Genomic DNA, 22,727 nt, shown 5'->3' on the forward strand with positions numbered 1-22,727 from the left:
TCTTTCTTACATGTATTAAGCATTTGGGTTTGTTTCGAACTAATGTATTTATATTTTCTCTGGAGTGATATATTTCATATTAAAGAATATAACTGCAATTACACTGGGAAGGAAGTTGCTATATATACAATATGCCTTACTGAAAAAACTATTCCAAAACTCACAAAAAATTAGTTCTATGCCATTTATACAACTACTTTGTTCTTACATGATTAAAATAAATACAAGAGAAAATGTAAAGCAACACATGGAGCACAAACTCCATATACTCTGCTTCCAAACTGGTTATTTGAAGAGACAAACTTTTTTGAGAGAGTTTAAGTGAAGTAGACTTGACTGACTTGAGGAGCCAAAGTAAAATAACCCACTTTTTCACCATGTTGATTTCATTGCTGTAACTTTTTCAAGAAACAAGACTAGCATGTTGGAGAGTAAAGTACCAAAGAATGCTGGCATTTGGCAGAATCTTGGTCCCTTGGTCACAGAGGTGCCTTAGGAGGTCTAGTAAAAATTGGCTGCGATGTGCTCTGGCAGAAGCTGTTCTTCCTGTGGCTGCTGCAACTACAGCTGCCCAGCACTTGCATTTGTAGAGGCAATGTCAGTTTTGTCAGCTTTTTTTCCCCAGCTCCATTTTGAGATATTTGTTACAGGCTGTACTTGCAAAATGAGACCTGAACAGGATACACAAAAGTCTTTCCTTAAATTGGCCTAAATGTCCTTCCAAGCAAGGGTGGTTGTAGAGAGCCTTGCCTGTGCACAGTGTCCCTTGCAGCAACACTCTCCACAGAACCTGCCCCTTCAACCCATGAGCTTTAAAAGCAAAATCCTTGTGGCTTCCTTTCTGATCAAGCTGTTTCTTTCAATCATCTTTCCTTTGACTATTGGAGTGGAAGATGAAGTTTCACTACTGTTCATGAATATTTTAGGACACAGCTACAGCGATTGACCAGATGCTAATTCTTTTTGAGCCCCTGGCCTGTTAAAGTACCACTTTCCTGTGCCAGGCATGGTACTTGGTAAAAAAAAAATTACAATTAACCTAGAAAAATCTATTCCCTGCACTCATTTATACAGTTTTAAATGAGCAGCAACAGCCTACATAACAGCACTAGAGACTTGATTGCAAGACAGCTTGACACTGTTTATGACATCTGGCCACAGGAAGGGCAGTCTGTACACACTACAGCATTATTTTAGGACCTTCTGGAGAGGATATAATTCTTCAGCTTGGTTAGCCAGTTCTATGGTTGCATAGTTCATTGATCTTGGACAGCCTCTGTGGGCCAGCAGCTGCAGCAGCAAATTTAGTCTAGACAGAGCTCTTCTTTACTTTTATGACTGCAAGTGTATACTTTGAATGGACAACTTCACTGAGCTGATTCATAGTGAAGCCCACACTGTATTTTCAAAAGCACTGACCGACACAAAAGCCACCTGTAATTTAAAACTCCTTCCACCATACATGGTTGTCTTTAATTTTATTTCTTACAGACTGTTCATTTTTATATGGTATTGAATTTATATGGTGAAGCTCTTTGCAGTTTTCTTCACCAGTGAATCATGATTCAGCTACTGTGTGTACTTTCACCATATATTTACCATCTCTATGATTATTATAACAATTTCTCATTATTATAATGTTTCCTATTATTAATGAGAAATTCAAGTTCCACTGTAACATTTTTGCCAGTTCAAAATTAGTAATTTCTTCTTCTTCTTCTTCTTCTTCTTCTTCTTCTTCTTCTTCACTTCTTTATTCAGAATGCACAACATTTACATAGTTATCATAAGCTGAATATGAAATATAGGGCACATTCAATTAGGACTGTGTAGCAGTATATATAATATTTGTGCCTCTTTTTTGCATATGGATTCAGCTGTAGACTCTGTATTTTGCTTCCACAATTCACATATTCTGAAACCTGAGCAGAATTATGAAAATTCTCTGTATTTGTAGATAGCAAAGACCATAATCAGATACAACAGGGGAGTTATTTTTCAGGAATATGTTATTTCATTTCCAAATCAGAGAAAACCTTCATGATTATGCTATCTCTTGTCCACCTGAGAAACCAGCTCAGCTTAATAGCTTGTTTTTCCCTAAGCATACATTAGGGATTTGTTAACCTGCAATGTTTCCTTCTTTATATCACCAAGCATATCATTTGGGGAAAGATCTTTAGATAGTAGCACCACTTGGGAAATCTACTGGAAACTTACATACTGGAAACTTACACTCCTGATAAACCTTGCTTTTTTGCTAGGCACTGGGAGGGGAGGTGGGTGTATGAGCAGGCAGGATTGACAAGTTACAGGCAGAAAAGTGGGCTGCTCTCAGGAAACTGCTGGGAGCCAGGGGGAACCGTATTGGGAAGATCTCCTGAGGTGTGGGACTGCTGGTGACTGCCTGAGCTGCTGTCTCTGGCCCCTTGTAAAACCAGACAGTCCTTCAAATAGCCAGTCATCAAAAGAGTCCACAGAGCTCCTGTCTCACATCCCACATATTTTCCACAGCCATAAAAACACTTTCCAACACCCCGCAGCAAAAATAAAACTTTTAGTACAAAACCAAAGCCACAAAGCTGTAAAGAGTCACAGGAAATGAAGCAGAAAAGAACAAGGACACTTTTAATGTACTATATCCATGAAGTAAGTAGCAGGAAACATGGAAGTTAATGGATGATTTTAGAAGACAGATTACACCACAGAGGAAGACAAAACAACTGCAATAGACCTGTCAGTATGATCTTGGGAAATTTTTTCCTGAAGTCAAAATAAGTGTGCAAATACTACCAAAATGGAATCCTTGATCTTGAGCCACATTCAAATTTGCTAGCTTTCTTCTCCACAGTGCCCAGATTCAACAAATATTTTGTGATTGGGTGAAAGGGACTTTTTGCACTTATTTAGAATGTTTATGTGTGCATATTGATTGCTTGGAAATTCCCATTTGGTCATGGAATTAGATCTGTCCAATGATGAATAAGTTTCCAGGTAAACCGGAAAACACTGCTGACTGAGAAATAAACTATTTTTTTAAGGTCTTTTGGTCCTTGGTCACTGTTCACAGAGGTGGAAAAACATACTGCTGTAATTTAAAAATCCATGTATTATTTCTTACCTATGACATGTGCAGTGCTAACTTTCTAAAGAGAAGTTTAGTAGAATTTATTTAACACAAACAAAGCAAGACAATTTTTTCTTTTCCTTCCCAAAAACGACTAAACTATATTCCACAGAAGTGAGGAACTTTCTATCCAAGATAAATTGAATGTTTCAGACTGAGTTGTCACAATTAATTTCCAAGTGTCCATTAATGTTTATTTGTGAGAAGGAATAAACGTGTCTAGAAATAGGAAATGGTCTTATCACAGAATTTATTTGCTACTGGATGGCAAATAAAGGAGTATTAAACTGTGAAAACAGTGTTTTTTGAAAAGATATTCACTGCCTTCCAAGGGATTTTAGACAATATTTCACAACACTGAATGACAGACAAACTGGATATATCTGGATGAGACGAAGGACTTTCAAATGTGCAAGGTTTTCATTTTATTAACCACAGCACATGTAACTAATCTTGGAACCCAGATAACTATTCTTTTCAAAGCAATTAGTCCTGCTTCATTAATATGCTGCTTAACATTTTCTTGGGACTTTCTTTTGATTTTTTTTCCCTCATGAGTGAAGTATATTTTGAATTTTTAAAAAAGATAATTAGAATAGATTGCATGCATTAAATCTGGGAACATCTACAGGCAGGCACTCCAGAAGGCAAAAGATTGACATTTGACCTTGAAGTATTAGAGAAGTCATAGACATTTGGACTGAGACACAAGAGTCTCAATTTCCCTTGTATATTACAAAGAAGAGATGAATTTGGCACTGTGCAAGCAAGAAAAGCTTACCTAGGATGCTCATTAAACTTCTATCTTCCTGTGACTAATTTTGCAGAAGAAAAATGTAAGGCAACAGTAGCATAAATAAATCAGGAGTGATTTTGCAGCAACATAATGTATAATTTGGATAATTCTTTATTATTTTATTGAGTTACCAGAGATTACATAGTTCCATCCCTATTAGAAATTAATTAAAAAGGGATACTTATGAGTCCTGTTATCAGCTAAGAATGTGATTTTTCTTTTTTCCTTAATGAAATTCAGTAGTTATCATTCTGTCTTGATGTTCCTGGAATCTGTTAATGGCTCTTGGTATGACAGAAGGCATGAAGGAGATGACATTTCCTATCAGCCAGCTGAAAACCTCATGGTGAACATCAAGCTGTGGTGCACAAGCCTGGATGAATCTTTGCTTCACAGCACCTAGAGCCAGAGGGCTTTTTCAGATCTCATCTGCCATGATGGTAACTAACTCTTAACCAGTCAAATAACATCATTTAAATGAAAGCTTTTCAGTCTAATGTGGAGAAAATGTGAGAAATTGAGGTACCACTCCCAGAAGAAAGTCCTTCAACAGTAAAGGAGCAGTGTTAGAGAGGCAGCTGCAGTAGAAAGTTGCAATGTGTTTCTTTGTCCTATGGAACATACATGCGTCCAAAGACTTTCCCAAATGTTCAATATTTTTTTCCTTGCCTGATTTTTAAGTGACCTTTGATTTGGCACTGCATGCATGATCCGAACACAATGGAGTCTGAAGAGATCACTGCCTCTGCCATCAGAGAGAGGGAGTAGCTCCAGTTCATGGTTAGCAAGGAGTGATTTCAGATGAAGGAGCAAGTCAAAAGAAGGCAACAAAACTATTGGAATGCCTCATCAAGAGGTCTTTCAACCCAAATCTTTCTGTTTCATTTATCAGGCAGTGGCTGGATCCATTCCTTCCCTTTTCTTTTCAACGATTAACACTTTTTATTGATAAATTCTAAAAGTCTGCAATTCTACAAGTACCACTGAAAATTCATAGCAAATACTTGCTTAATACCACACATGCTTCTGAAGAAAATGGACGAAACTGTGAGCCCTGACTGTCTCTCCTGGATTCAGCTAAGGCATTTTCTGCTGCTATGGCTTTTTCTAGTATGTGAGCTTTGAACTAGGGCAGCTGAGGAACCAGTACATATTCACATCTGCCATGCCCACTTCAGGGCAGTAACCTTTGGCAGCAGCACAAAGGGACAGCTGAGAGCAATAACCTTGTAAATATCCCCATTACAACTTGCCAGAAACTGTGAGTCAGAGTCCCTGACATGAACATGCTATCTAGACGATGATGGAAGATTTGTGATGCATTTTATTCATGTCTGAAAATAACATCTCATCTTTCTCTGGTCTGTGTGCATCCTTACTCCCACAGGCACATCATTTCTCATCGTTTCTTTCCTTCACAATGCCATTGCAGCTAATTCACCTGGAGCAAAATCCTGCTTATTTTTGTTGCCAATCCAACTGATCAGCACAATGCAGTCTGAGGGCTACTTTCCCTTTTCTTTTTTTTTTTTTTTTTTTTTTTTTTTTTTTTTTTTTTTTGTCCTGAGCTGTACTTAACTGGATAAACCCTTTGCCCAGCAGCATTGCAATTGACAGCCATTTCTCAGAGGCAGTCTGCCTCCCTCAGTGTGCTGAACCATTACACAAGCTAAACTCATCATGTGCAAGGGCCAGGCTGAAAACGGAGCCTCAGGCTTCTTGAAACACCAGCCAATGAGTTCAGCAGCTAAGCACTCAGTCTGCCTGCCCTGTGCTGCAGCTACATCAGTGCTGTGACCATCTTGTGGGGCTCTCTGTAAGTGACTGCTGCTTCCTAACTGAAATGCCTTGGTACAGTATAATGATGAATCCATAACAATAGCTCTGTACAGTATATTACTAGTCTAATCAGATATTTTATTGGTAGTAGTGCGCTTGTACTTCTTAAAGCCTGCATTTCATTTGCCTCCTTTGCCTTGTAGAAATCCTGCTGCTGAGGCAATGGATAGCTGTAAAGCTAATGGTCTTTCTCAAACTCCCTTCTGAGAGAGAGAAAGAAATCATAGTAATCTCCAGCCTTTTGTGTTAAAATAGGAAGAAAACAAGAATCATTCGAAAATTATGTGCCAGGCAGCCTGTATTAATATTTATGTTTACATTAATATTGATAAGAATGCACCTTATGCTTTGTTGTCTATCCCCAGCATCTATAAGTCCCCTGTTATTCAAGCTAGTAGCCATTACCTCGCATCTCCCTCTGTACACAAAGCTTCAAACAGCTTTGGCAGGGCTCCAGCTCACTTACGCTTAAATGGACACTCAAGCTTCGGCGGACACACAGCTAAATAGAGGCCAATAATTCAATACAGTATGACTGTACTGGGGCTTCTAGTAAATCCATCAGGCAGTAAATATCATCTGAAGCCAATGCAAGCTTTTATCTTTCCAATTTTGTGTATGTCTGTGTGAAGCCCAGGCATTCAGCGAATCATGTAATTTATTCTGCAGTGCAGAGCCTGGGCTGTCTCAGACATCATATTGACTTTTTTTCCATCTGTCAGGGGCAGTCACTGCTACGCTTTTGTGCGAACGCATCACATTGCATTTATTTATTTATTTAATACACTCTCTAGCGCAATTGGGCAAGGACACATTTTTGCAGATCAACAAATACTAAGAAAAGCATCTGAATATCATTACAACAACATGTTAAACATTTGTCCTAACCAGTTTGTTAAATCAGCAAATGCACTTCCAGCAAATGCTTGTAATGGCTCAGAAAAGACTCCCTACTGCAATGTTTTATGAAGCCTCAAATATGCCGTGTTATTTTCTTTTGCTCTTTAGGTCAGTGGAGATGCCAGTATAGTATAAATAATACCAAACAGCTAGGCTTATTGACTTGTGCTCTGTGTTTGAGAGGATATTTGGATCCAGTGGATGATACAAATCAAAAAATATTTTGCAGAAATCGGGCTGGTGTTCTCTCCCAGACTTGTAGGGAACAAAACTGCCCATTCAAAGAGGTGTGTGCACTCCATGAGAGCAACTGGACCCGCCAAAACCTTCATCCCAGGAGTGGGCATGTGGCATCAGTGTCAACCTCATCCTCAGGGTCTCCCTGGATAAAGTGACAGGAGAAAAGTCTAGCACTTAAAGCTAGCATTTGCAAGCACTGAAGGACTGTTCTGTCTGGGAGATACAAAGCCAAAAGGCCTTGGCCAAAAGGGTTCAAGGTCAAAATGACACACTGTGGAAAGCTCATGACAGCATGGCATATTTTAGCAGCTGGACCATATATACATGACTTTGTGATATCAGAGGAGTTAGTCAATTATCTCATTTCCCTGAAATAAAGCTAGCTTTTATCTTCAAGGGAGATAGATGAATCTTAATTAGCTGTCTACCTTAAAAAATAGATCCTCTTTTGGAAAAATCCACACATTATATATATATATACTTTTTTTTTCTCCTCTAATTTCCCAAACGTGTTACACAACAATATTGAGTGCATATCATACTAGTATCCAGGGTTTGGTTCAGAAATCCTCCAGGGTGAGAGATACAAGAAACATACACCTGTGGGAGCTCACTCAACTTAGGGCTCAGACCTGTGTGTTTCTACTTCCTTTAGTGTTTGTAATTTATTTTAAGGTCAGGCATATATATGGGTTTTAGTACAGATGCATCCACACTGAAGGCACAATTCCCTTTGGACTGTAACCAGTGGTAATGAAATTGCAAGGCCAAACTTGAGCTGCTGGCATCCACCTTTGCAACAAGAGATTGCAAGAACAGAGCAGGAGTCCTTGGTGGTTGCAATCCCATGTAGCAGATTTTTGGCAATGAGGTTGAGTGTGGGAGCACAGAGAGATATGATAACTACTGTGGCCTTCATCATGACAATGCAGAGACATGATGATTACCATTGCTCTCATCATGCATGGTGCAACAGCAAACACTGCAGTCAGCCTGACCAGGGAATTTCCTTCTTTTTCACTTTTTCTTTAGCCCAGGAAAGCTATTATATTCCAGCCTGTGCCCCTCCTGAGCCCTGTCATTCAGCAATTGATTAGAAATTCTGTTTTACACTGCCATAGCAGGCATGGGAGATGTGTCCTACCACAGGCATTTTCTTGACAACAACAAATCTTTAGCGATGCAAGAGTCTGAGATTCATAATCCATTCTGGTACCCACCTGAGGGCATTGTCCATAATCAGATATGCAGCAGCTGCTGTTGGGCTATAAACTGGAAAACTGAGGACCACTGAGACAGATTTATTACCACTAACATGTAGCTGGTGTCTGGCTCTTCAGATTTTTTTTTTGGGGGGCCAAACTGGCATCCTTTCCTAAGCCAAAGGCAAGGAGACTGCAGACTCAGGGAAATGAAAGCTCCAAAGACTCCTGGAAAACCTGAAGGTAGTGCAAGAAAAAGGTGGCATAACACTTAAAACCATGAAATATACTTAGGCCTTCAGGAACTCTGAGAAATAAGGCCAGTGTAATCATGCTACAATTACATAACATGGAAACTGAAAAACAGCAGGTAGATTATTTGCCAGGACAGAAAAAGGAAAACAGTAAGATAGAATCCAATGTGATCTTCCAAAAATCATAAAATATTTGCAAATGTCATGAGCCACTAAGGTGTCCCATAGGAAATTACCCAAAATCATAAATTTCAATAAGTGTATTCAGTAGGCACTACTCAAAAGAGAGAGCTCTCCTTGTCCTTAATCAGTTCCAATAAAAGTTAAAATCGCCCATCCAGACTACTTTGTGGGACAGGGCTTGAGTTCAAAGCCATCCCACACCTTCATTTGATCTTCACTGCCAGATAAACCATTTGGCTTAAGTCACTCCAGACTCCGACAAAATACACGGCTCTTTGCACCACCAGAAAGTTTAGATGCAGTGGAAGATCATCAAGATAGTAACAGAACACAGAGTTGTTTTAATAAAATAATGTCATATGATTCCTCTCAGACAGTGTACATTCAGAACATTTTGAACCCCACTGGCAATCATAAACTGTAGAAACTCTGCATTTGAGTAGGAAAGGGCACATTAAGGAAGAAGAAATTAATGATAATACTACTGTTATTCTATGGACAGGACAGCTCTAAACCAGTTTTGCTTGAATTTTCAATAATGTGAGATCTGGCTTTTGCTGGTTTGGGTTTTTTTTCCTGTAACAAATCAGATAAATCACGCAACAGAATTGAAAAATCAAAATGATGTTATTGCTGATCCAGGTCCTTTCAGGTTTTGAATATTTGAATGGCTATAATGAAAGCAAAAATAGTTGAGTACTCTGTGCTTTCCTGAGTCAGATCCTCAATATACAGCCTGGAACAAGGGAACATGTTAAATTATAAATTATATTTTTAAACACTGGCAAAAAGGAATCTGAGTCTCTTCACTACCTGCACTCCTCCTCCTTGTCCTCCTCTCTTTCCACAAGCTCACACATGCACACATGCAATAGCACCCGAACATGCAGCCCGTGCACTCTTATTAACCTCCAGTTAGAAAGTACTGCCTTGAACACATTACTTACAGTACACTGAAAAGCAGCATGCTTCTTTTCTAAACAAATTAAAAGGCGACTCACTGAGCAATTCTCCAACACCTGAGAGCAATTAATGTAAGCAGAAACAGAAAACATCATCAATTATTTAAAACAAAATGAATACATAACTTTGACCTTCTCAAGCACTCATCATTTTTATACCTTCACCTGAATAAACTCAGGGGAGACCAAACCACAAGACAGACCTACACTGCAGGCTAAAAAGTGCAGCAAATACTGAAAGAGAGCTCTCTGTCTCCAAGACTGTCAGCATTTTTAGCTCTGCAAATGAGACTTAGGCTGTCAATCCCGCAGTTTTGATATGTGAACCCTTGCCTCCTATATTTTGAAATCCTGTATTCTTTACTGTGCATTTCAGGTTTGTCATTACAAAAGAAGCAAACCAGACTATTCAGACTGCATGAGAGTGATCAAAGAGCAATAGATATCATCTGTGAGTTGTCAGTCCCTGAATTTAATGAACAACAACAACAAAAAGGTATCCATAGGTCATGCTGATTTGATACTCAGGAGGGTTTTTTAAGGCTCCAGAGCACCTACTCTCCAGAGCTCTATGTTCTAGTTCCAGAGTTGTTTTAAATGCAGAACTGACAGTCCTGAGGAAAATGTTACAGTTCACATTATCACAGACTTGGATCTGGGCAGACCAGATTTCAAGGGAACCTGGAGTTTATTAGCTGATGCAATTGCTGAACATAACATACAGCAGAAGGAGAGGGATATTTGGCACACTAATGGATAAAGATTTTCAGAGAAAAGCCTATTAGACACAAAGTACAATAAGTCCTTTGTGACTCTTCAGGCTAAACAAGGCTTGAAGTGCTGGTGTCTGTTGTTCCCCCAACTACTATTAGCAGTTTCAAGGAAATTCACAAGTGCTTCATTCCAAGTAACACCAGCTTGCACAAGGTCATCTGCTTAAAATCCTCCTATAGACATCCAGAATCTTGACTAATTGCTTCAGATAAAGTGCATTGTGTCCTTACCATGAAGTCTAAGAACACTATTAGTCCTCAGGATAAGACTCGTTTTTATTGCTCTTAGGGTGCTATTAAGGACATTTCAGGCTTTCCATCATTATTTTTATTTCTCTGTTTTGGAAGGATAGAACTGCAAAAAGTGTCAGGGAACCAAAGAGTGGCATATAGGGTGTCAGCATGCAAGCTATTAAAAGAAGTGGTGTGTTAACTGTTGAGTTGTAAAAGAGAAAAAAATAAATTATGCCAAATACTGACAGGCATTTTACTTATATATTTATGTACTGTAGCTCTGCAACTTCCAATGATTTCATTAGAAAGAGGTTTAGAATATAATATTTCTTCAGTGTCACCTAAATACCTTTTGGGGGAAGAGGAAGTCTGAATTACTTGTCTCTGAAGAAGGCCTGTACTGCTTGCAGGTACCACATTCAGCACCCGCACAATGAAACACTTTTCCATGCAGAAGTTCTTGCCAAGTTGCTGTAACCAGTGCCAAGGACTGACAAGGCAGGTGCAACCCAGGAACCATGGGAGCCAAGGAGGGCAAGCTCCAGCAAGGATGGGAAGAAAATGTGGAGAGCAGCTCTCCAGGATATACAGTGACACTGCAGGCAGGGCAGGTTTGGCCTTTCCTAAATGAGCCATTGTCCCCCAGCAGCAGCAGCATTGTGGTTTCCCACAGCTGGCTCTGTGGTGCAGTACACTCTGGAGACTAATTTGGGATAGTTTGTCCAGCCATAGTACCTGCCAGGAGATGCAATGCTCTCACCAGCCTATGCTGGCTGTCCTGCACAAGAAGATGAGCTACAGGAACTGTGAGGTGTAATCTGTTTAGTGGGTTACACGCAGCTGGAGCCACATAAAGGTAAAGAGAGAGCTTTATAAAGGAGATATTTAGGAGTATAAAAATAGAGTCATGTCCAAAAATTCAGAGCCCCCTCAGTCACCTACCATGTTAAGCATACCTAACAAAATCCTTAATTTTGTTTTAAGCCCTAATTTTTGTGCTATATATCTTATTGTAAATAACTTTTAAAGAATTGACCCAATTCTTACAGTCTTTGACAAAGAAAGTGATCAAAGCCAGACTTTTTTTGCAGCTGCTAGCATGGACCTCTAATCATTGAAGGGAATTTCTGGGGAAAGAGCACACTTGAGTCCTTGGGACTCAGTGCAACAACATATATCTGGAGTAAAGATTTCAGCAGGATCCAAGAACAGATTGGATGTTTACATAGATATTAAAACTTGCTGAGCTGAGAAAGTATTAAAAATGAGAACTTTGGAAGGAATGTTAACTCTCACAGTTCAGGACTTAATTAATGGTAGCATCTATGCAGAGCTTAGAGAAAGCTTGTCCAAAGACCCAAGAGTCCAAAGAACCAATGCCAAGAGAGAACCAATACCAAGACCAGAGTTTTTAAAATTTAAAAGTATTTTCATTCATTTATTTCAGAAGCCAAATGAAATGTACCAAGAGGCCCTTGGAGGAGAACTAGGAGGCTGTGATTTACCACTGACATCAAAATCAAAAGTTCTCTGACTGATGATCTGGGTGAATGTTGCAAGTTCAGAAAATCATTATAAACTGCTTAGATAGATGGTTTTAAATAAAAAAATTAACTTGTATTTCTGGTTTTATACTACAAACAGTATTGTATATGGTAAATATCTTTATCTATGGTATGTTATAGCATATCAATATATCATTTTTTAATAAAAATATCTCAATTTTTTCACTTCCATTTAGTGTAATAATATAATATAACATAACAACACTTGAACTAAAGCCAAAATATTCCATGTTCACCTACTCCAAAATCATAACATTCAAAATAATCCCTTCTTGTATTCAGGCCATTGTATCATTTTGTGATTTGTCATCAGCCAAAATGTAGTTTGAAACCACAAAACAGAACAGTTCGGAGAAAAAAATGGGGCCAAAACTCAAAACCTTCTAACCTGGCTCCAGATCATACCCAGTCACTTTGTAGGGGCAATACCATGCCCCAGACTGCAGCACTGAATCGACATAGTTATAAAGTCCTGACTGATCTCTAGTGTAGCCGCACCTCGAGTCCCATGTTCAGTAATGGGCCCCTTGTTTCAAAAGGGATATTGGGGTGCTGGAGTTCACCCAAAGAACGGCAACCACGTTGGTGAAGGGTCTGGAAAAGGGTGTCATGAGGGAGCATCAGAGGCAGCTGGAGTTGTTTAGTCTGGAGAGCAGGAGGATTGAGAGGGCCTCATCCTCTCTACACCTGCCTAAGAGAGGTTGTAGAAGATGTTATCTATTCTCTTCTGCCAGGACTCAGGTGACAGGACGAGAAGAATTGGCCTTAAAATTGAATTAGGGGAGGTTCAGTTTAGATTTTTGATTTTTTTTTTTTTTTTTTTTTTTTCTTTTTTTTTTTTTTTTTTTTTTCTTTCACTGAAAGAGTAGTCAGGCACTGAATTAAGTTTCTCAGGGCGGTGGAGAAATCACTGTCTCTGGAAGTGCCCATGAGGCATCTAGATGTGGCACTTTGGGAAATAATTTAGGAGTGATTATGGTGGTGCTGAGCTGATGTTTGAACTAGATGGTCTTGAAGACTTCTTCCAGTCTTAAAGACCCTGTGCCTCTGTGGCTGTAATACCTGCACAGCATCTTTGATGGGCATGCATATATCCACCATGCCCAAGCACTGAGCTGTTGTTTTGGGCCTTCCTCCTCAGTCTGGAATCCTCTCATTCAACTAATCTACAGAGGAACAAACACAAGGCTGAGGCCACACATGCAAGCAGACAGGACATGCGTGTCCTGTCCTCCACAGCTCTGTGCCAGGTCACTGCCACGAAGGGTTGCTGCCAATCTTCTGCTGAGTTAAGCATCAGTGAGGATTTTCCAACCTTCAATTGAATGTAACCTTCAATTTCAAGAGCAGGAAATGAAGATAGTATTTTCAAAAATCTTTCAGACAATGTTGTTTACAGTAAGATAAGGTTAGGTTTAATCTGGACTTATCTCGAACTGTCAAGATTGACTGAATGTGATCATTTTCCTGGAAGAAAATGCACAACAATATCTTCAGTCTGGCCTTTTTTAATATAAGTTAATAATAGTGTGTTAAAATCTACAATTCTCATTTAGCTACTGAAAAAATGAAAGCAACATTCCTAGTAATGGATGATCATTCTGTACCAAATATTCATCATCAGCACAAAGAGTAAAAAGTTGAATATGTGCAGAGTTTTCCTATGGTACACAGTATCTATGTATTGCAGCAATGTGTGCTTGCTTGAGCCATTTTTATTCTCCATACATAATTACATACATAATGTAAATAACTCTAGAAATTAGCCTAAGTTGTTATTAGAGCAAACAAATATTTTTTCACTACATGTAGTGAAGCAGACGTGTTTTCATGAACAAATGTAAGACAATGAGTCATGGCATTAGTCTTCAGACAACTGTTAGCTATATTTCAATTTTTGGGACATATAGGCTTGATATGAAGATCTGACTGTGGTTTAAAGAGCCACATGTTTTCTAGAGATGTAGCATGAGGTGTTACAAACTCGATGGTTTGGTCCAGCTATCCATGCATGCAAAGTGAATACATGGTGCTTCTTGAAATAGGGAGTTTTAAGTCCATTTACCTTTCTTCACCTCTTACATCAATGCGTAAGTTAACATTAGAGATGCCATTGTTTCTGAAATGAAAGCTGTATTTTTCATATATTTATATTTTGTACTTACGTTTTGTTTAGCTATATTCACAGTACATATTATCATACTTTAATTGCACCATAGCCCAATATTATTTCTAGTGAGTAAAAGTGTGTTCCTGGAAAATAATTTCAATACTGTAATGTGTATAGAAGTAGATACTGCCTAGCAAGTTAATGAACAAATCCTCTGTTTTGCAACCCACCAAATGACTGCAAAAACCCCTCAGTGTTATGTAGTAACTGGATTGTTATGTGACTTATTACATTAGTGTTGCATACAAATGCTTCAAAAATAGAGCTGCTTTCAAGATAGAAATTCACTTTTTAAAAAAATTATAAAGTGCTGGTATATGAAAGAGTTTTAACTGCCTTTGTGATTATCCTAAAAGTAAAATATATGTTTACATATTTTTATTTTTAAAATTCAATTCAGGTCTGATTAAATAGATCAAGTCATGCCAACAATAAATTCTAAATTTGAGTCTGTTTTTATAGAAATTTCTAACTTAAAAATCTTTATTATACAGAACAGAGTATTTCACCTGACTTTGAAGATTGTGCTTTGCTCTTATGGCAATAAATATTGTGGACTTTCAGGCATGGCAGAAAATTAATCAATTCTGCCAGATAAAAATTCAGAGAGCAATTTTGTCAAACTTGTTGTTTGGGGTGTCTTTTCTTAATCAGGGTAATAGCTGTTCTCCAATCTGCTCCAATTAAGAGGAACTTACTGCATTCAGAATCTGTGCATACTATGCTGAGATTCAAAAACAATAGATTAAAAAATTATTACATGTCAAAGTTTCAGAATATAACTCTAAGAAATTAGTATCTTTTCCCCCAAACTCTTTTGTGGAGCTTAAATGCCTTCCTGTCTGACATGTCAATTTTTTTCTGGCCTAATAATTTCCAACATGCCCTTTGCCCTAGATCCTTGAAGTAAAACAAGGATGGCATTTGTCAGCAAGTTTCTCAAGTACGCTCCCTCTCATTCCATGAGCTGTCACTTGAAAAGGTGCATTTAACTTGTGAAAAGGTCATTTTTCGACTAAGAAGAGGGCTTGATGTTTTAGATGATTTGTGTCTTGATCCAAATTCCATTTGACTCTACAGAAATAGCTTGCACATGCGTAAGTGCCTATACATCTGTATGTACGTGTGTGCACATACAAATGAAAAACACAACAGGGCACCCTATAATATTAAATATTCTCCCTTCTTTGGGATTCAAATAAGCATATAACCCTATGGCTTTCCACCAGGAGCCTATATAATAACTCTTGCCATATCCAGATCAGCTTACCATGCCCTTGTGTGTCTAATATACCCTCAGATTTGATGTTCTATTACAAAGCAGATGGAGAAATAGTTTGAAAGAAATACATAAGTGGATTTTAAAAAACAAGGAATAGATCTTTAGTTCAGTTACTTACGTGTTTTTCTTCCTTGTAAGTGCTCCAGAAGAGATTGTGAGAGCACTCACTGCCCCTTGTGGCTGGTGGGCAGGCAGATAATCCATCTGGGGAGAAGAAGGAAATAGTCCCACAGCTCACCTGGAAGCACTGTCTCAGTCACCAGCAGCACATCACTATCACAAGCAGCAGTTACAGGTTTTTGTAGCACACAAGTCCATCAGACACCTGTATCAATGGTATAAGAAATGAGAAAATCACACAAAAATAAAAGAGAAACCCCACATCAAAAAGATCCAATTGCCCCAGAGTTACTTGAGGAATAGGGAGATGGGTTAGTGTATACTTAGTTTTTCCATCTGTTGTTCTTGATTCTTCTGGTGGTCATTTCATTATCTGAATTAGAGCACACATTTTTCAAAATCATTCAGAATTCACCCAGGTTATCAGGTGTCTCTGGCAATGCGTTAAAATTCAAAGGCAAAATTGGTAAAACATTATCCTGCTCATCCCAAGAGAGCTTTGGATCCCTACTGCTGCCCAAAGGATACCTACCACTCTTCTCACCCAGCCAAGGAAGCATCTTTGTCCCTCAGTCTCATGGTGGCACCAATTGCACAGCGTGTTGGTGGCTGTGTGTGGCCTCTCTGCTGAGCAGAATACAGCATGATCTATATGTTCTGCAAGATAAGGCTTCTCAGTAGCAAATTTTCCCTGTCCTCTGACTGATATATGAAAGAGTTTAAAAGACTGAGCCAATGGGTATCAGGTGTCCACTGTCATTAGGACAAGTCCTGTGGATAGGTCTTTACAGCACACAACTGTTTTCCTTCAACAACTGTCAAACATTTTTCTGGAGCAAGACAATTTAAGAAACAGCAGCTTGAATGTAGCTCTTTAAAACTGTTTGTGTTTCATGAGGTGAAAAAAACTCCTTTTGGTCCAGTGGCGACTTTTAACTGAATATATAATAAAGATTTTTTTTTTTCTTTCTCTCTCTTTTATACCATGTAGAAATGTAATAGTAATGGTAATAGGTTTTCCTCTTTGCCGATGATATAAGGTGTTTCTGACAGGAGGGAAATTCAAGATGACGCATTCCTGGCTCAGTTAGGCTACTCTGACTGCTGTGGTCTGGTTACCTTTTCCCCTCTATTTTCTTTTTAGAAATATATTATCACAGGGAAATCTGCACCTCAGAATGAGCCATGTATTTCTGCTACAAAGGTCAGCTCATTATTTAATTTTACACGTGTCCAATACAAATCAATTCTCTTTGGCTCAAGTGCGCCTAAAGAGGTCCGGAGTACATTCAATCCAAATTGTATCACATTCTCCTCAACCAAATACTCAAGAATTTTTCTTCCAGTTCACTGATGCTACAAGGTGTTAAAAGCCAGCTAAACACAAGATAGGAACGTATTTTAGCAGGTTGACCGGAATACTCAAAGATGAGACAGGCAAAAAGGCACCAAAATGAGCCCTGGATTTTGATGACCTGCAGAAAGTCACTTGGTTACTTTACATGATGAGACATGACATAATAATTGAAATTTCATCATTGTTATACAAGTTTTCAGTAGTATTATCACTTTTTAAATCTAAAAATTTAAATTGAAATATTTTGCTTTGTTCCATGTGGATGGCATTTATGAATCTCATTACCACCATAGTCACCAATAAACCATGTCTCTAAGTGCCACATTCAACACAGCTTTCTAAAGCTTCTAGGGACAAGGTCTCAACCATCTTGACAGTCAGCCTTTCATAGCGGTTGACAAGCCTTTTGGTGGAGAAAAGGGGATCACTAACTTCTGTAATGACGTGTTTGTTGATTTCAGTCTAGAAAGTTACACTTTGGTTTAAGAGTCAGGCAGCTCTTTTCTCTCTTTGATAGGTATCCAAAGCAATCTACTGAATATTTTTGGCAGCTAAAGACAATTCTGTCTTTTCCACTCCGAGTGAATATGCCACTTGAAAAAGCTCCTTGGCAGAAGAAAACAAGCATGTCTGCTGTAGAGGTATCATGTTCACAGGTGAGCTGGGCAGAGCCTAACTCTGTGAAGCCCTGGATTTAGCAGTCAGGGCACACCTGCAGCCAGTGGGAAGCAGCTGCTAGTCTGGGGCTGCAACAGGACAACTCCGACACCATCAAACCTGTGCCTCTGCAACTCTGGACCAGATGCTGTTCTACTGATTCTGTGTGGGCTTTGTTAATATGGCACTTTTGGCTGAGGATGCAGCCTAACTGTGCTTGCACAAATTGCATCTGTGCTACCGGTTACACTCATTCTCAGAGGACCATGTCTTTCTGTCTCAGACCAATGCTGCTTGCATGGATAGCACCTCAGCAAAGAACAAAGGAGACAATTGTGAAGAGGCAGACAATCACTAACAGTTATAAATTATTCAAGAAAAAATGTTCAAGTAATATTAACCTAAAGGTATTGTCATCCATTTTTCTCCAATGGATGAAATTACCTAGTTAGTATTCAAGTGTTACTACCCAAATAAAACTGATTGATGTTAACTGAGCAGATTGAGGGAAAATTTCATCAGGATGCCCAAATTCTCTTTCTTCTTGCTTAATCAATCACACCTCTGCTAAGTTGTGCAGCATTTTGTTACAAAAGTCTTAGCAAAGAAATTGGTCTGTGGCAAAATGAATAAAACATTTTCCTTAGTGCTAGAGTAATGATTCTTAAGTGCCTTCAAAAAATGAGCTGCAAAGACTTCCTCCTTTTACAGAGAGACCTGAAGTAACTGCTAATAAGGTAAAAAGGGTGACGTTTCAGGGTGGGTATAAAACAGAGCATGCACCTCTTACTTGAAGTGTCAGCCCAATCCCTTGCACAAATTCACAGCTGTAGAATCCTGAGGTATGAGTTTATTTTTATCCCCTCACCTCTTTCCTACTGCAGTTTTTACACCGGCATTAATCACCTTCATCTTTTTTCGTTGTGTTTTCGTGGAGCTTATTGTGTCACCACAAAGACATTGATCAAGTGGTGGCTGACAAGATGCAGCTATTTACTTTGAAGCAGTGGGAGCATACAGGACAGGGAAGCAGAGTGAAAATTTGCATTGGCTGGCACTTACAATTCCTGAACAATTCATATGTCTCCTTGAACACATACCCAAAGGCAAAGAATAATGACTTAGGCTTCCTTACAGAAATGTAGGCATAAAGTATGCCTACATTTATCTAGGCATAAAGTAGTTAAGGAAGAAAAAACCTCTACATATAAAGCATGTTTTAAAAGATTTATTTAAGGATAATTGTAGAGGCATGTAAAACCAGTGACAGAATGGTGGAGGATTATTTACTATCTTTTCAAATTAGCTTACTTTAAATCCATCTAAAGCATACTCGAAGTTAAGATGAGGCCTTTCTTCTGATTTTTATTTCAAAAATAGAAAGGGAGAAAGAAGAGCGACCACTGGTTTTGGGTGTGTATTTCATTAAATAATAGAATTGGTAGACAGCTCCTGACAACAAAATGCTCCATTAAGAAAGTACTGATCTCAAAAGTAGTGTGAGGTCATGTAACCTCATTATTCTCTTTACATCTTCCATTAAGTCAAAATACCAATACCTTTTGCAGTAACTTTCATCTTAGGCAGCATATGCCAGCATTTCACTTTCAACTCTGGCTTTTTTATTCTTCAGAAGGATTACAATCTGCAACACCACCGCTTCATTTTCATTACATTGCTGTTCTATCTTTTAGGGGAAATCAGTTTCACATTGTGTTATTCTTATACTCCTTAACAAGGTTTAGAAAGAAAAAGAAAAAATGAATCCTTTTAAATTAAGAGGTCCCAGTTTGACAGCACTTCCCAACTCAAAAAAAAAAAAAAAAAAAAAAAAAAAAAAAAAAAAAAAAAAAAAAAAAAAAAGGAAAGAAAAGAAACAAAGGGAAAAAGAAAAAGAAAAAAGAAAATAAAAGAAAGCTCTGTTATATGAATAGTTTGCTTGAAAAGGATATGCAGCAGTGGAACATTCAAATCCCAACCATCTAAGCTGAAGTCATTGATGTGTATTATCTGCTGGCTGCTATCATTAACAAGGCAGCTTTAAAAGGACAATTCTTAAAGCCTGAACAATTTCTTTGACTAAAACTCTGAGGACGCCCTCTCTATCCTTTAGCTGAAAAAAAAGAAATCCTCTTGTGTGTGAACACGTAAAAAAATTTGTCTCCTCTTGCTGGACTTTCACAGTCTTTTTTCAGCATTTCTTTGCTTGACTCATAATACCCTTTCTGTGCAAGGCTCAGGCCATTTCTGAGCATTTACATACAATAATAATAAAGTCTTCTGGCTGATTAGTAGTAGCATGCAAAGCCCTCCTTGCAGGTCTTCTGTAGGTGTCTGCTACTGCTCTCTTCAACCTCCTTAGAAGGAAGATTTCAGGAGAAAACCTAATGTACTCTATCCAATGATTTTGTAGGAGTAGATGTGAGTGTACTGACCTACAATTTTCTTAGTTTCGTAGTTTTATTTTGAGTAGGTTGTGCTTTCTGACTCCTTGATTGATTTTTATCTTTTGGGGGAGATAGACGGGGTAGGAAGGGGAGAAGCTAGGACTTACCACTCTGACCTTCACAAAAAATCTGATCCTTTGAACTGGTTACAATAAAATGGCCACATTTTCCTTTTGCTGTTGTTTGAATGTGTTATAGGGAAAGCAAACTTCCATCTTGGTCCATTGCCACTTCAATCCAATAAATTTGAAATGATGGAATATGAAGGAAAAAGGTCTTAAACAAAACTATAATGATACTAAGACTGTTTAATTTATACCTTTTTTTTTTTCAGATTAAGAGTGGACAAAAGATGCAATTATTTTTATAGACTTATTAAGGTCTTTTAATTGCCATTGTCAGTTGTTTATTTGATTGTAACTCTTCTGGTGTCTGGCTGGAAAACTGATATGATTTCCTGGAAACAGGTGTACATGTAAGTACCACAAACTTCTGATAAAACTCTTGTATTAAATGCCTAAGTTACACAAGTTACACAGTCACTTGCGCCGGTCAATGTACAATGTACACTTTGAAATGACAAAGGTTTTGCAAAAAAAAAAAAAAAAAAATAAAGCAACCTTATTCATTAATAATTGAACCAATCAAGAAAAATCAAGAAACAATCAACATATCTGCCCTGAAGTGGAATATGATAGTTTTTAAAATTTAGATGTCATATTATTAGAAATTTAAAATAGTCACAGTAGTCTATTTTTTAACATCTTTAAAACTGAATTATTCCTACAACTATAATTCTATGTATTATTTTCAATGCATTGTGAATATTAATCTTTATAAATCAGTGAAAAAAAAATTGTTGATCATATAATGGCAGATATCATGTGTAGTTAGACCATTTATCAGGCTGACAAAACTCCAAGCAGGAGGCACTGTACATAACAAAGCGCTAGGAAACACACTCAAAGGTGAAGTTCAGCTCTTCAAACTCTAACTCTGAAACTAGATATCAGGAGATGCTGGCCCCAGATCACAGCAGCACTTCGTTTCTGCCTAGAGCTCAGCAAGTAGAGGAGAAAGAATGCAATTTGGGCAAATGGAGTAACAATGTGCAGATACAGCTCTCAAAAAAATTAAAATTTCCTCAAGGTTATTTGCTTCTACTTTCTTTGCATAACCTCAATTCTTATAATGTAGAAATGGAATACAGAAGCGTTGCTAAAAAAAGAGTATTGGAAAACTTTCATTGAAAAAGGATGTCCAATCAGTCCAGGACTGTGATTTCAATAAAGGGATTTTCACCCTAGTGGAACGTTGCCATTTTATTGTTTCAGCTGCTTTTTGGGTCAAGGTTTGAGACTTCCACACTTGTTAACCAGGGATAGCCTCTGTTTGGACTTCATAAAGCCTACAAGCTATTCTACAAAAACAGTGAATGAAGTGAATACAGTGAATGAAGCCACATTCTGAATTTTGTTAGCTGCAAATGGACTGTGAGAAGTCAGCATGGTGGATTTATCTGCACAAATCAAAGGTAAATACACCAGACCTTGAGAAAATACAAGTGAATAAAAACCTACCAGCTATATATTTGTGGTCTGCCTTACACATTCACACATTGAAAAACATGCCGGCTTAAAAAAAAAAAAATAAAAAATCTACCTTTCCTTGCTTTAGAGAGAACTCCACTTTACACTTCAGGCCTCTGAAATCAATGAACTGTTTTTCATTGATACCTCAAAGACTAAGATTATACTAAGATTATATAAATTCTATTTTAGGGAAGGAATGTTTTGATATGTTTTTGCAGACCACTTCACTCAACAAAATAATGTCCTTTTTAGCCAAGTCAAAAATACATGTGGTAGGTCTTGATGTAACTGATGCACTCCTTAGATAAGGAAAAAAGCTGTTCTGTGAAAATCAGGATCTTAATAGATGCTACATGCAACAGAAACAGCAACAACAACAAGAGAGAAAAAGAGACAAATCTTGACAATATATCTTATATCTTATTCTAATTTGTTACGCTGCCTTTGATTAACAGTTTCCAAAGGTACAGTGAAGCATTTGACAGACCACATGTGCCAGGGATGCCCCACAAACATTTTCTCTGTGATTAACTATTAAAGACTTACAAACATGCTGCTTGTCCAGTCTGCACTCACCTTATAACAGTGCAAATGTTCAGTACCTTTCTCTGAGAATTAAGACAATATGATTTATATGTTTGCTAGATGGCCAGTACCATTCAGAAAAAAAAAAATTACCTGAAAATTCTGTAAGTGTAGGGGGAAAGAAAGGACATTAGGTTTTTATTAAAACAGATAACAGGATAGCTATCAGTGCATCAGTTTCCTATTGTCTGCTGAATGAGAATTCAGGATTCTGTAAATGATACATTGCCAGAAACAGCCTTTGGATGCACAGCAATAGCAAAATAACAGCTTCATTTTCCCTCAGGACTTAATATTATTAAATATTTATTTAAGAAATGCAAAGTAATTAAAATGTATGAGTGTGTGCGTATGTGTATATATGGATTTTTTTAAAGGTTCACTTTTTAATCTTGAGTATGCATTCTTGTATATCACTCTTGTATATATCAAGTAGCCCTAG

This window comes from Zosterops lateralis (assembly GCF_965231275.1).
Source record: "Zosterops lateralis genome assembly, chromosome: Z".
Lineage (NCBI taxonomy): Eukaryota > Metazoa > Chordata > Aves > Passeriformes > Zosteropidae > Zosterops > Zosterops lateralis.